At 40.7% G+C, this 12,948-nt stretch overlaps 1 protein-coding gene across 1 annotated transcript in view; it reads left to right on the forward strand.

Moving 5' to 3' along the window:
* Window positions 1–12,948, forward strand: part of Niban1 (niban apoptosis regulator 1) — a 140,679-nt gene that overhangs the window by 90,920 nt on the left and 36,811 nt on the right. The window lies entirely within an intron of this gene.

A 12,948-nucleotide genomic window follows, 5' to 3' on the forward strand; every position in this document is an offset into this window, starting at 1 on the left:
TCTCTTCATGAAGTAGATTTTCAGCCCACAGGAAGCTTTTCTCAGACTTTGAGATTGCATATTAAAATGGATTTTCTCTTTGTGGGGTAGGGTGTATAGTATACCACTATACTATAGCTTCATATGGAGAATCAAGACTGTTTTTTGGTTCTGGGTAATGAACCCAGATGTGCTCTACCACTGAGCACAACCCCAGCTCTTTTGGAGACAGGTCTTACTTAAGTTGCTGGAGCTGATCCGGAATTTATGATCCTCTTGTCTCAGCCTCCTGATCACCTGGATGATGGGTGTGCATTGCTATGCTCAGCTGGAATCAGACTATGTTGGGTTCAGACCATGACTTTATCACTTAGGAGCTGTGTTACTTGTTCTTATTACTCCTCAGATCCTGTCAGTAGGACAGAGACACTCATACTGCCTCCCCTATATAGCTATTGTGAAATGACATGAGATTAACCTAAGGAACGTATTTAGCACAGTGACTGATATACAGTCAACACTTCATATATCATCAACCTTATTATCAAGATACAAAACTATTTTCATCAAATAACCCATTGGGTTTTGTAATGTCATCCCATAAACCATGTTTATTGTTTTGGTTTCACTTTCAATCCTAATCTAACAATTTTTTTTCAAAGTCTCAGGATAAACAAAAGTTGTGACCTGTCACTATTTTACAATCTTTTGTCAGTGATTTTTGTAATACTTGGAACATTTTAGCAAGTATACAGATCAATCTGTTTCCTTCTGGAAGTTTGGGGAGTTTGCCTCCTGGTCTCCCCCTCCCTCCGTGCTGTACTCTGGGGGAACTCTTCTTACTGAACTCCCATCCTTATTCACAATGGCTTGTGGTTTCGCATCCTTAAATGCCACGTAGGCTTGCCTTCCTCCTCACGGCCCCCTCTGCCTACAGCCCTGACCTGTATTCCTCCTCCTCAATGCCAACCCCTCCTGGACCGCAGCTCTCGGGTTCATGGCAGGGTCTACTCTTCCATCTTTTCTGATTTTCTCTTCCTTTGCTATCTACAGTCTTTGCATTGACCTGACAGCTTCCCCCATTCCCGTCCCTTCATCCATTTTTCCATGAAGTTTGTGCCCAGGCTTCAGATTCCTCTCTGCTGACCTGCAGAAGTGCGCGGGTGAGGAGGGATTGATTCTAAAGCCTGAGGCAACAGGGCGAGGGTGGAGCCGGCTGCCTCGCTCCCCCTCCTTGGCTGTCCCCTTCCCCTTGGCTGTCCAGGCCTTCCCTTAAAATGCCTGTTTGGTGAACAGCTGTCACTGATCAGAGTTGGATGGGCATTGCGGAGCACACCAGCAAAGCACGGGCGTGCAAGTTTGCACACACGACACACAGTGGCTCCTTGTCGTGGTGAAAATCGGCACCAGCCAGGTCAAGAAAACAAAAATCAGAACAGTTAAAACAGAAATCAGGTGTGGTGTGTTTTCAGCTTCTGCTTTTAGATTCCTTTGGGGTTTTCCATAGACTGTATGGTTTTGGGGAAAATATGCCAAACTGTTGTTCTCAACCTGGCGACAAAGGAAGCCGAGACATCCATGGTCATGCCACAGCTGGAAAGTGCCTTAGAGATCATGTACTTTGTTGCCATCATTTGATAGAAGATCCATGGAGGGAGAGAGGTGCTGACAGATGTAAGCCTGCTGGGGACATGTGTGTAGGCAGCAAAGTTTCAATGAACCAAATGATTTTTTGAGTTTAATGTTATTCCCCCCCTTTTTTAAATTTTTCTTTTAAATATGTATATTTTTATAGCTGGGCGCAGGGGTGCGCACCTGTAATCCCAGCAGTTTGGGAGGCCAAGGCAGGAGGATCACCAGCTCAAAGCCAGCCTCAGCAATTTATCGAGGCACTTAGCAACTCAGTGAGACCCTGTCTCTAAATAAAATATTAAAAAGGGCTGGGGATGTGGCTAAGTGGTTAAGCACCCCTATGTTCAATCTTCAGTACCAAAATATATGTGTGTATGTGTGTGTATGTATGTGTGTGTAAGTGTGTGTGTATGTGTGTGTGTGTATATATATATATATAACATTTTATAAAGCATATTTTTAAATATGCATATATTTAAATATATTTAAATACATAAACACATGCATATATAAACATGTAACTTTATGTACATGTGTGACTTGGATCTCCTCCATTCCCTGAATTCTTCCACAAACAGTATTGAAAACCCTGTATGAATCTTCCCATATCTTTTCTCAGATACTTAAATACATGGTAGGGTTTCTTGGTCACTGTTTATGAACAAGAGGACCATATGATACACATTTTTCTGTATTTTGTTTTCCTTACTCATGACCTCATGGAAATTCCTCGGAGTGCACTGGCGTAGTCTAGTTTGTTTATAGCAGACACAGCCCAAGGTCTGCACTCTGCATTGATGGGTTCTCCTGGTGAGGGCCTTTGCTTTCTTTCCCAGTTTGTCTCTATGCTCCCTGATTAAATATGTCCTCGTGTTCTTATTTCTGTGAGGCAGGTCCAGGAAGAGGGGTTGCTGGATAAATGCATTTATAATTTAATAGATGTTGCCAGATGAATTTCCAGGTGGACTGTCAAGTTTCACATTTCCAGAGTGGGTGAGTGTAGGAGAGCACCCTTTATCTGTGTTCCTCTGGGCAATAGGTCTCTTGGCTCTTTATTTGTTCTGACAAGATGACAACGTGGCCTTTCCCTGACTGCCAGTCTGAGCAGGTTATCCGATATTTATCAGCATTTGGATTTATTTTTTTGAGAATTGTCCATCAGTGTTCTTGACCCATTTTTATTTGTTTACACTTTTCCTTGTTCTTTTTTCAGTAAAAGCTCTGTGAAAACTTATATATTGCCCTTTTAAATATCTATATATCTATATCTTTTATATATTTAGAGGCATTATTTTGTGTGTTTGATGGGGATTGAACCTGCAGCCTCATGCATGCTAGACAAACATTCTACCACATCCCTGGCCCAATTAAAAACTTTTAAAATAAAATCATCTCTTATCTGTTACCAGTACTGATTGTTATTATTAGCCTTTAATTATGATATATTTTGCCATGCAAGGATGTTTGATTTTTATACAGCCAAATATATGCATCTTTTCTCTTATGGTTTTTGGATTTCCCACCTTTGGTAAGATGATTTCCCATAATCTTAGACTATATATGTAATTTCCTAATTTTTTTGAAAGTTTTTATGTTGTTATTCTTTTAATATTGAAGTCTGTGGTCTGTGTGGAAATCATGTTCATTTATGTTGTATGTCAGCAGCCCAACATTTGCGCTTGATGGGTAACCAGTTGTGCCCGCACTGTTTATGAAATAATCTAACTTTCCCACTGAATATAAAAATTACATATGTGTGTGTGTGTGTATATATATATATATATATATATATATATATATATATATATATATATATATATATATTTGAGGTTAACTAGGTATTTTCTTTTCTTTTCCATTGGTCTATTTGTTTATTCCCGCGTGGATGAAATTTTGATTTATAGTAAATTACAGATTTTTTTGTTGTATATTTGTATATCTGGTCAGAAAAATTTTCCCTTACAATTCATTCGTTTTAGACTTGACATTCATATTCATATTACATCTTGACTTTTTTTAGAAATAGATTCTTACTTTTGGAGCTTCCATTCATTGTAATTAATTAGCCCCTAATGCCTGCTGGGATTCTAATTACAACCACATTAATTTAAAGGTTATTTTAGAAAATATCATTGAACTATTACATGTCATATTCCATGGGCAGTCTTTTTTAAATATTTATTTATTTTTTAGTTGTAGTTGGGAACAATACCTTTGTTTTATTTATTTATTTATTTTTTATATGGTGCTGAGGATCGAACCCAGGGCCTTGCACACACTAAGCGAGCACTCTACCCTTGAGCCCCAGCCTCAGCCCTCCATAGGCGATCTTAAGAATTCATTTTAGAGACCAGTCTCATGCTCTCAGGGATAGGCTCAGCATTGTCACATGTGCTCTCTCTCTGAGTGGAGGACACAAAGGAAAGTGCTGTTAGCTGCAGAGAGCCCAGGGCCAGGCTCTGCTGAGTCCTCCCTTCACTCATGATCTGTCACCTTAAACAAGATGCTGCTTGTGAAAATGTCCTCAACTGTAACCCAAGAAATAAAGGTCACACACAGGGTAGCCTGCCAACATCAGGAACCTAATGTTCTCATGTGTGACACGTGGACAGGTGGAGACGGTGTCTTCCAAACGATGCACACGGGTTGGATTTTAACCTGGAGACCCACACTATTTACATATTAGCACTTACTATCACCAGTACTGATTATAGGTCTGCAGTAATTGATACGCCATTATACTTATTTACCATGTAAGTGCTGCCTGTTGTAGGGAAGTGACCCGACAGAAGTCCATTCTAGCTCTATGATTCCGTGTGTCTTCCTTAGTCACAGAAATACCACTAGAAGCTGGGAATACCCAAGAGGCACTTACTTACAACAAATTCACTACCATAGGAAACACATGCGTGCATACACACACACTCACACTGATTCATCCAAAAGCTCTGACACAAGAATTGACGTTTTTTTGTCTTTATTTCCTCTTTCTCTGTTTTACCATAAGGGAATCAGATCATTGCACCATGGAATGAGTTAATTACATGTGATTCAAGTCCATAGCCACTACTGGCATGTCCACAAGTACTGGGGCACCTAAATTCATGAAATATTTTCTCTCTTTTTTTTTTTTTCTTTTTGGGAGAGGGTATGAGCTAAAAATATACCAGGTTGTTGTAAGGCTGTATCCTGTTTGGAAATTATCTCATCTAATGCGTCTGTTGGAGGTTGGCAATTTTCGACCACACCGAGCAGGAATATTATTCGATGGCATTGTTGTTAGAGAGTCTCAAAGCTAGCACTGCAGGGATTCCTCACTGCCCGTAAGGTAGAGTTTGTGAGTAAGATCTAGTTGTCAGTGGGCTTAAACTTGAACTAGCGTCAATCTGTTCAGGGACTTGTTACAAGCCACTTGATTTCTTATTTTTGTGTATTACTCTAACCCTGAGATCATTCTAGGAGATGAGCTGTGCCATGTGTATAATGATGAATTAGAGAAGAAGTCAGATCTCTCCCTTCATTGTTCATTTAGAACAGATCCTCTTGGTAATCATGCTGTTTGAACCTGGCCAGGTGAACAGGGGCATGCCCTCTTTCATTGCCTTCCTCCTTTCCCCTCAGATGAACAACTATCTCTTAAACCATGAGCTGTGTTGTTCAATCAGGCAGCCACTGGACATGTGCAGAGTCCAAACCAAAATATAAGTATAAAAGGCACACCAGGTTCTGCAGACTTGTTACTAAAAAGGATGTAAAATATTTCATTAATAATTTTTATAGTGATCAGTTGCATATTTTTTCATATTTGGGGTTAAGTATAATATATTATTTAAATCAGTTTTACTTGTTTTTATTTTTTGATGTGGCTACTGTTAAATTTAAAATTGCACACATGGCTTTCATTGTATTTCTACTGAACGGCATAAACTAGAGTCTCTTTGCCCTTCCATTTCCCCTGCTACTACTCCAAGGAAGGTCTTATAGATGATGATGATGATGGTGAGAATGATGAGTACTGGGGGTTGAACCCAGGGGCACTTTACCACTGAGCTATGTCCCAGTCCTTCTTATGTTTTTTTAGATTTTGAGACAGGACCTTGCTAAGTTGCTGAGGCTGGCTTCAAACTTGAGATCCTCCTGCTTTAGCCTCCCAAGTCAATGGAATTACAGATGTGAGTCACTGTGCCTGGCTTAAAACTAAGATTATTTTATGCAGCTGGGAGAATGAAGTGTGTGCAAAGGTACTTGTGTGCATGTTTGTGTCAGGGTCGGGGTGGGAGAAGGTCCCATGGGAAGCATGAGGGGCAAAAGAAGAGAAGAGAAGCAAGCTGTTTGGGCCAGTTGAGCTGGGCTGCCACCCACCCTTCGCTTCAAGTAAGGAAGTAAAGAATAGCCCTGCACAAATCAGGGCCTGAGAGGGCAGATTTGCTTAAAATGGGATTAATCACTGGAACATCGGGCTCAGCTGAATTCCAAAGTAAGTGCACATAACGCTTCCATAACTTCAGCACAGAAGCAAACAGAAAGTCTTAAGATTCCTCAGTTAACAAGAACAATCCCAAACTGACCTGTATCCCGACTGATAGTCCTGATTTGGTCAAAGGGTATGTGATTATGTTTTGTTCTGTAGCCCTTTATGAGAGAGAAAGTTCTGGTGGAGATAGGATTTCTTGAATGGGCTTAGAGTTTTTATGCAAAAAAACCAAACTAAGATGGTACTTTTTCTGATAAAGTGAATGATTTTTTCAATCACGATGCTTTTGTTAAATGTTAAAAAGAATATCAGACAGAGTCTAGTTTTTCAAAGGAAAAGTGGGGGGGGGTGGGTATTTTAGAGACCAAGCTCACGTAACCATCTTAGTTAATGATTTCATGTTTTGTTGGTCAGTTTTACTACAATCTTGTCATAGATCATGAAATGGCAATCTTGAATATTTGCACTATTTTATTAGCTTTGTTACTTAGCCCATATGGTAAGCCCAGGGTCGTAACCACGACGTGAACTGTTACTCAGGGAATTGGGAGGGCAAAGAGACTCTGGAACAAACCCTGCCCAGAAGAAACTAATGAAAGACACATATGTCATTTAACATTTTCTAATAGTTACGTGGATCACTTTATGCAGCTTAGAGAAAGATAAGTATTTGGGAGAGAAAGAGAGAGAAGATTTGACGGGAAGAAAAGGTTTCTGTGGCCTTGAAGCTGGAACTTTCTGCCCCAGAGTTGGAATAGTGTCATGGAAAGCACTATCTGAATGTTAATAAAACAAGCTCTACTTTAAGATGGTCACAGAATTAACTATTTCATAGCCAAAAAAGGAGAACCACAGTTAGAACGTCTTCTGAAATGAGGAAATTAGGCCCAGAGAAAGAGAGTAACTCGCCTCAAGTGTCACAGCAAAAGTGTCAGGAGTAGAAATAGCACACCCAGTTCACCCAGTTTTGATTTTCACTGGACCCTGGGCTGTAACCTACAGGGAGAGCCCCTGTCCTCGAAGACATTACTGTGTGATGGGACACAAGTTCATCCATCTGTGTCACAGGTGACCTCTCTACTTTCCAATGCATGTGCATGTGTGCTGTCCGGGATCTGGCTGTCAGGGTGGGGAGCAGGAGGTAGTAGTCACACACACTTGCAAGGACCTCTGGGACAAGCCCCAAGGTGCTCCAGGATGGGAGGGTTTTTTTTTACCCTCTATTTATAAAAAGCAAGACACAGGAAGGAGGCAGTGGAGTCCTCTTTTGAGTAAACCACACTGAACAGTATCTGTCAGGAGGAGAGGTAAAGACTGGGCCCTTCAGTTGAAATCCCACGGAAACCCCCCGTGCTGGGCTCAAGCTCCAGAGAGATGCACATGCACCTTGCGTGTTGGGACTGTGGAGCCCGCTGTGGTTTGGCAGCTGCCCCTGCTTGTGGGAGCTCTCTCAGGTTCTAAGAGGCAAACTGCCGCAGTGCCATCTTGGCTCTGGAGAGGCAAATATCACCATGGTCACGAGAGGATAAGTTAAAAAAAATTCATTAAATCAGCATGCATCTTCCAAAGGATAATTAACAGCATAACATCTACAAACGTCAAGCCACAAATACAAAAATCTCCTATAATTCACTTTTCGTTTCTTATTCAATCCCTTTCAATCTCTGCTCACACGGGTGTGCATTTCACATTGCTTAATCAGCTCAGATATGTCATTGCATAATGTCATTGCAATTAAAAAAATCATCCTGAACTACTTTTCCATGATATTTCTAACTCATCACATGTTATTTTAGTGCCTGCATAATATTCCATTCAGTAATACTATCTTAGCTAAGTTATTAAATGACATCCTCCTTGGCCTTTATTGAAAATGATTTTGAATGCTTAGAGTTTCACAATGAAATCATGTAGTTGATCTTAAGTGCAAAACCACGCAAATTGAATCCCTTAGTGAAACAACACATACTGACACACCACACAGGCCTTCAACCATCCCAGCAGCAAAATGCTTTCTGTGTATCTTTTGGTTTTAAGCAATTAGGCAAAATTGTTGTGCATCATGGACTTTGCTCACACGGAAATTAAAACATGCTCCATTGAAGCACTGTTCCTTCTTGTACTAGGTCAGGAACGTAGACCTATTTTTATTAGTACATGACTTCTCAGGCTTCCACTTTAAAAAAAAAATTTATCTGGGCTGAGGTTGTGACTCAGTGGCAGAGTGCTCGCCTCACATCTGTGAGACCCTGGGTTCTATCCTCAGCACCACATAAAAATAAATAAATAAAGGTACTGTGTTCAACTACAACTAAAAAAAATAAATATTAAAAAAAATTATCTGTTCTCTAAGAAACTGATTACTAAATTGTTATTGTCCCTCAAAGCCTAAGGAGGGACTGGGAAGTCTGCCAACTTCGTCACCTTCCTAATCAGGACAGGTGATGGTTTTCCAGGAGTCTGTGGCTGCCATTCCTACTTCTTACAAAAAGAATGGAGCACAGTAGATTTAATTTTTTTGGTCTTTGGGAAAAAGTCACAAATAAGGAAAGTGAGTTATGTTACCCTAGACAATAGACTGCTGGAGTTAAGAAGTTTAAAGTAAGGTTAGCTGTTTTTAAAAGTTGAGTCTATATCAGACAAGAAATTTATTTTTTTTATTATTTTTATTCATATTGGTAAACTAATAAAATTAGTTTCTTGACCTTGAGCAATGACATGAACTTCTTTGTTTTCAGTTTTCCCCTTTTTTACCTGGAATGATTACCTCTGGTTAACTTGTCTCATGAAAATTGCTGTATGAATCAAATGAGTTAATGTAAACTGTAAAATCTCTTGACAAGTTCAAGGTTGATGCTGTCATCCACCACTGGTGGTGACGATGAGTGGGAGATCCCCAGACAGCATCATTAGTGCTGTGCCCTGTAGGTGCCATCTGGTAATGGATATGGAGAAGGGACGCCTGTTGCTGCCAGTGATTTATTCTCTAGTGTAAAACCTGGCTGGGTCATTTTGTCACCTGTCTTTACTTACAAAAGTGTGCTGTCATGGATGTGGGTAAGATGAACTCTGGGTTCTGCGTTCAGATGGTAGAGTCACCCATAGAACCAGCCAGGAAGAAATTCTCTAACACTTCTGTGTGTCAAGACCACACACTGTCCCCTATTCCAGGAATAAAAGAAAACTATCAAAAAATGAAGGACCAGGGCTGGGTCTGGGGCTCAGTGGCAGAGCGCTTGCTTAGCACATGTGAGGCACTGGGTTAAATCCTTAGCGCCACATAAAAGTAAAAATAAATAAATAAATAAAGACATTCTGTCCATTTGTAACTACAAAAAAATAATAATAATAAAATTTTTAAACAAAGGAACAGTCTGTGACCAGAGGAGTATCTTCCTCTTTTGAAAACTCGGGCCTGCTTTAATTGTGCCGGGTTGTGTGGTGCAGTCTTGCCTGCGGGGTAAGCCACACCACTCCCCACAATGTCACTGAAAGATAACCGGGCCTGTGCGTTGCCACAGCTACCTTTTAAACTTTACATGATAGATGCTTTTCAACTCACATTTTAAACAGGGAATTAGATTGTTTTCATTTGTTTTTCTGAAGTTTTTGAGTGTCATCTTTTTTTCTCTCCTGAATACGTTTCAGTAGCATCTCCTCAGATAGCTATTAGAGGACTGGGAGAGAGTTCTGCACTCACTGTCTTAGAAAACAAATCTGCTCAGATAAAGCCTCGGATATTTGTCCTGGGCAGAGAGGAAATAACTGATGGAGTCGTTATTCCTGTCCGCCTGGTTCTGCCCAGGTAGCGGAGGCACAAAGGACAATAGATTATCAAAGGCTCGTGGAGGACTTCCATGAATCACAGCTTCAGGGCACAGAGTATTTTCCTGGTATTCAGAAAGAAGCAAGTTATGACAATAGCCTTACTTTTGGGGAGAAACTAGAGCATAGGTCATTTTAATTTTTATAAGCCTTTGGTGGGAAAAAAAAACTTAAGGTAAAGGGAACTAAGATCATTTATGCTAGAGAAGAGGCTGTCACATTCAAGATGCAGATCACAGAGCCACTAAGTAAGTATTCAAAAGGGGAAAAGAGATCAACCAGGGTTAAGCTGAGGACTGATGTCTGGTGATGAGGGCTTCAAGGTAGGAGGGCGGTTCTCCTCCGTGGGCAGAGCTCTGGTTGTTTGGAATGGTGTGTGGAACTGGTGAAAAAGGTCGACTCGTTACCCACATACTTTTTTAACAAAGCTCATCATAACATTATTTTTAAGCATCACTTTGAATTAGGTACATTGGTGTAAAGCGGGTGGGCATTGGTAAAAGGGACATTTCCTAACCTATTAATGGGGGAACAAGGTCATCAAGAGCCTAACCATTCAAAGGTCCAGTCTTCTCCTCTAGGTTATTTTCTCTCCACACTGTGGTCCTTAAACCACCTGCCACAGAATCACCTGGAGAGCTTGCTGAGTTGCAGATTCCTGGGTCCCATCCAAGACTTGCTGACTCGGAACCTCTGGGGCAAGGTGGAGAATGGTGTTAATAACCAGCACCATGGGAGACTGAGGTGCTTGGGAATCACTCCCTAAGGCTGGGCAGAGGAGGGTTCTCAGTGGGTTCCTAGACCTGCAGCCTTAGCCTCACTGGAGTTTGTTAGATATGTGGATTCTTGGTCCCTACCCCAGGCCCACTGGGTCACTTTGGGGCTGGGATTAAGTCTAGGGGATTTTGAGGCTCACTGAGGTCTGAGATACATTAGGTAGAATATATCAGTTCCCTTCCAGAGCTCCTTCTAACAGTAGGGAAGGGGCTCACTATGACCCTCTGATTTATTCGCAACACTTGAGCTTTGTTTGTAACCATGAAATTTCAGATTAGAAGATTTAGCCCAGTACTCCCTCTGGTGTTTTAATCCCTCCCCCTTCCTCCCTCCCTCTCTCCTTTCTTCCTTCTTCCCTCCTTCCTTTCTTTGATTAATAAATGCTATGTGCTAGGGGTTGTACCGGGGTGAATACAAATAGTAGCCCCATCTTCTCTTGAAACTTGCAGTCGAAGGGAAAATCATATTTCACATGATTATAGTAATCATAAAATTATTGCCATAGGCACGGGCTGCCATGATAGTGTATAATAAAAGGATCTGAGCAAGTCTGTACACGTTCTACAGAGTTACTCAGCCCTGATGGATCCCTGTGAAGGGAATGTTGACATCCTATTGGAACCTATTTCACTTAAAAAAAGAAAAAGATAAGCCTAAATGTTAAAAAAGTGCCCCTGTATTGAGTTGAAATCCGCCACACTCTGTTCAGACTCTAGCATCTGAACCTATGAAGGACAAACGCACTGCTCTTGACCCCGTAGATCTTCACATAGATGGAGACCTCCTCTTTCTGTTTTTTTTTTTTTTTTCCTTCTAAAGCTGTGAGATTCCTCTTAAATTAGTATGTAAGTTGGTGAAGGAGGGAGGGAGAAAGGAAGCAAAGGAGACAGGAAGGGAAGAAAAAAGTCCACCTGTTTTCTTTATTTTAAAATGTTTCAAAATATTCTGGTGCTAGCAAGAGCTACAGGTGTGGGGCTGGGGCTGGGGCTGGGCTCAGCCGTGGATCGCTCGCCTAGCATGCACGTGAGGGTTGCTGGGTTTGGTCCTGTGCACCACATAAAAATAAAATAAAAGTATTGTGTCCAGCTACAATTAAAACAAAATATTTTTTAAAAAAGAGCTACAGGTATGGAGCAATAACTCAGGAGAGTGAATGTCAGAATCCGTCTCTGACTTTCCTTGCCATCCACATTTCTGAGATCCAACCTCAGCTGCTTTTTGGACATCTGTGACATGCACCTCTGACCTGCACTGATCTCACAGTTATGTGAAACCCCAGGGTCTGGGTTTGATTTTTCCTTCAAAATTTGTACCTTTATTCATTCAATGTACTTGCTAATTTTTTGTTGCACATCTACTATGTATTGGGCACATATTGTTCATTATTGTAGTTGTGTTTGTGGATTAAGTGCTACATTTATCCATATTATACTTCATTTTGAATCCTGATTCTGTAATCCTGTAGACAGTGAGGAACTTGATTTTAAAAACCTTATATTGGTGTGATGTAGTGACACATGCCTGTAACCCTAGGTACTTGGGAGGCTGAGGCTGATTTCAAGTTCAAGGTCAGCCTGGGCAATTTAATGAGACCCTGCCTCACGATAAAATAAAAAGGGCTGGGGATGTAGATCAGTGGTAGAGCACTTGCCTAGTATGTGTGAAGCCCCTGGGTTTAACCCCATTATCCCCACAAAAATATTATATATTTTTTTCTTTGCAAGGACCTAACTATGTTACTGATATACAGTAGGAAGTAAATAAAATTTGATAACTGTAAGGAGATATATCTCACATATCAGATATATGTAGATATAGCTCCTTTTCCAAATAATTGGAAATGTTTTAGGAGAAGTATCCTACAGCAATAGCCTCAGCTGTTTAACCAGCACCCATCCCTTGGGTTGTCTAACTATTTTGTTGTTTGCATTATCAGCCGATCTAAACTTCTTCAGTGTGTCAATCAAAATCATGCAAAGTGTTGATAATTGCCTTGCGAAAATCTAGACACAGGATGTCTCCACCACCCTTCTAATCTACCAATCTGGTCCGTTTAAAGGAAATGAGGCCAATCTGTCTTCACTTGTTCTAGTCATCACCACTTCCTTTTCTCTGTTGACAAACACTCTTTTAATTTTTATTGACGAGTCAAGAATTTATGAGATGACTGCTTTTGGCTGGGCGAGGCATGCGTCATTTTTCTGGGTGTTTAACATGTTCTTTCAAAACAAAGTCTTCACTAGAAATGCTTTTCTTCTCTT

This window comes from Marmota monax, unplaced genomic scaffold (assembly GCF_021218885.2).
Source record: "Marmota monax isolate L192 unplaced genomic scaffold, Marmota_monax_Labrador192_F-V1.1 WCK01_AAM20220418_F8-fsc00250, whole genome shotgun sequence".
Classification (NCBI taxonomy): domain Eukaryota; kingdom Metazoa; phylum Chordata; class Mammalia; order Rodentia; family Sciuridae; genus Marmota; species Marmota monax.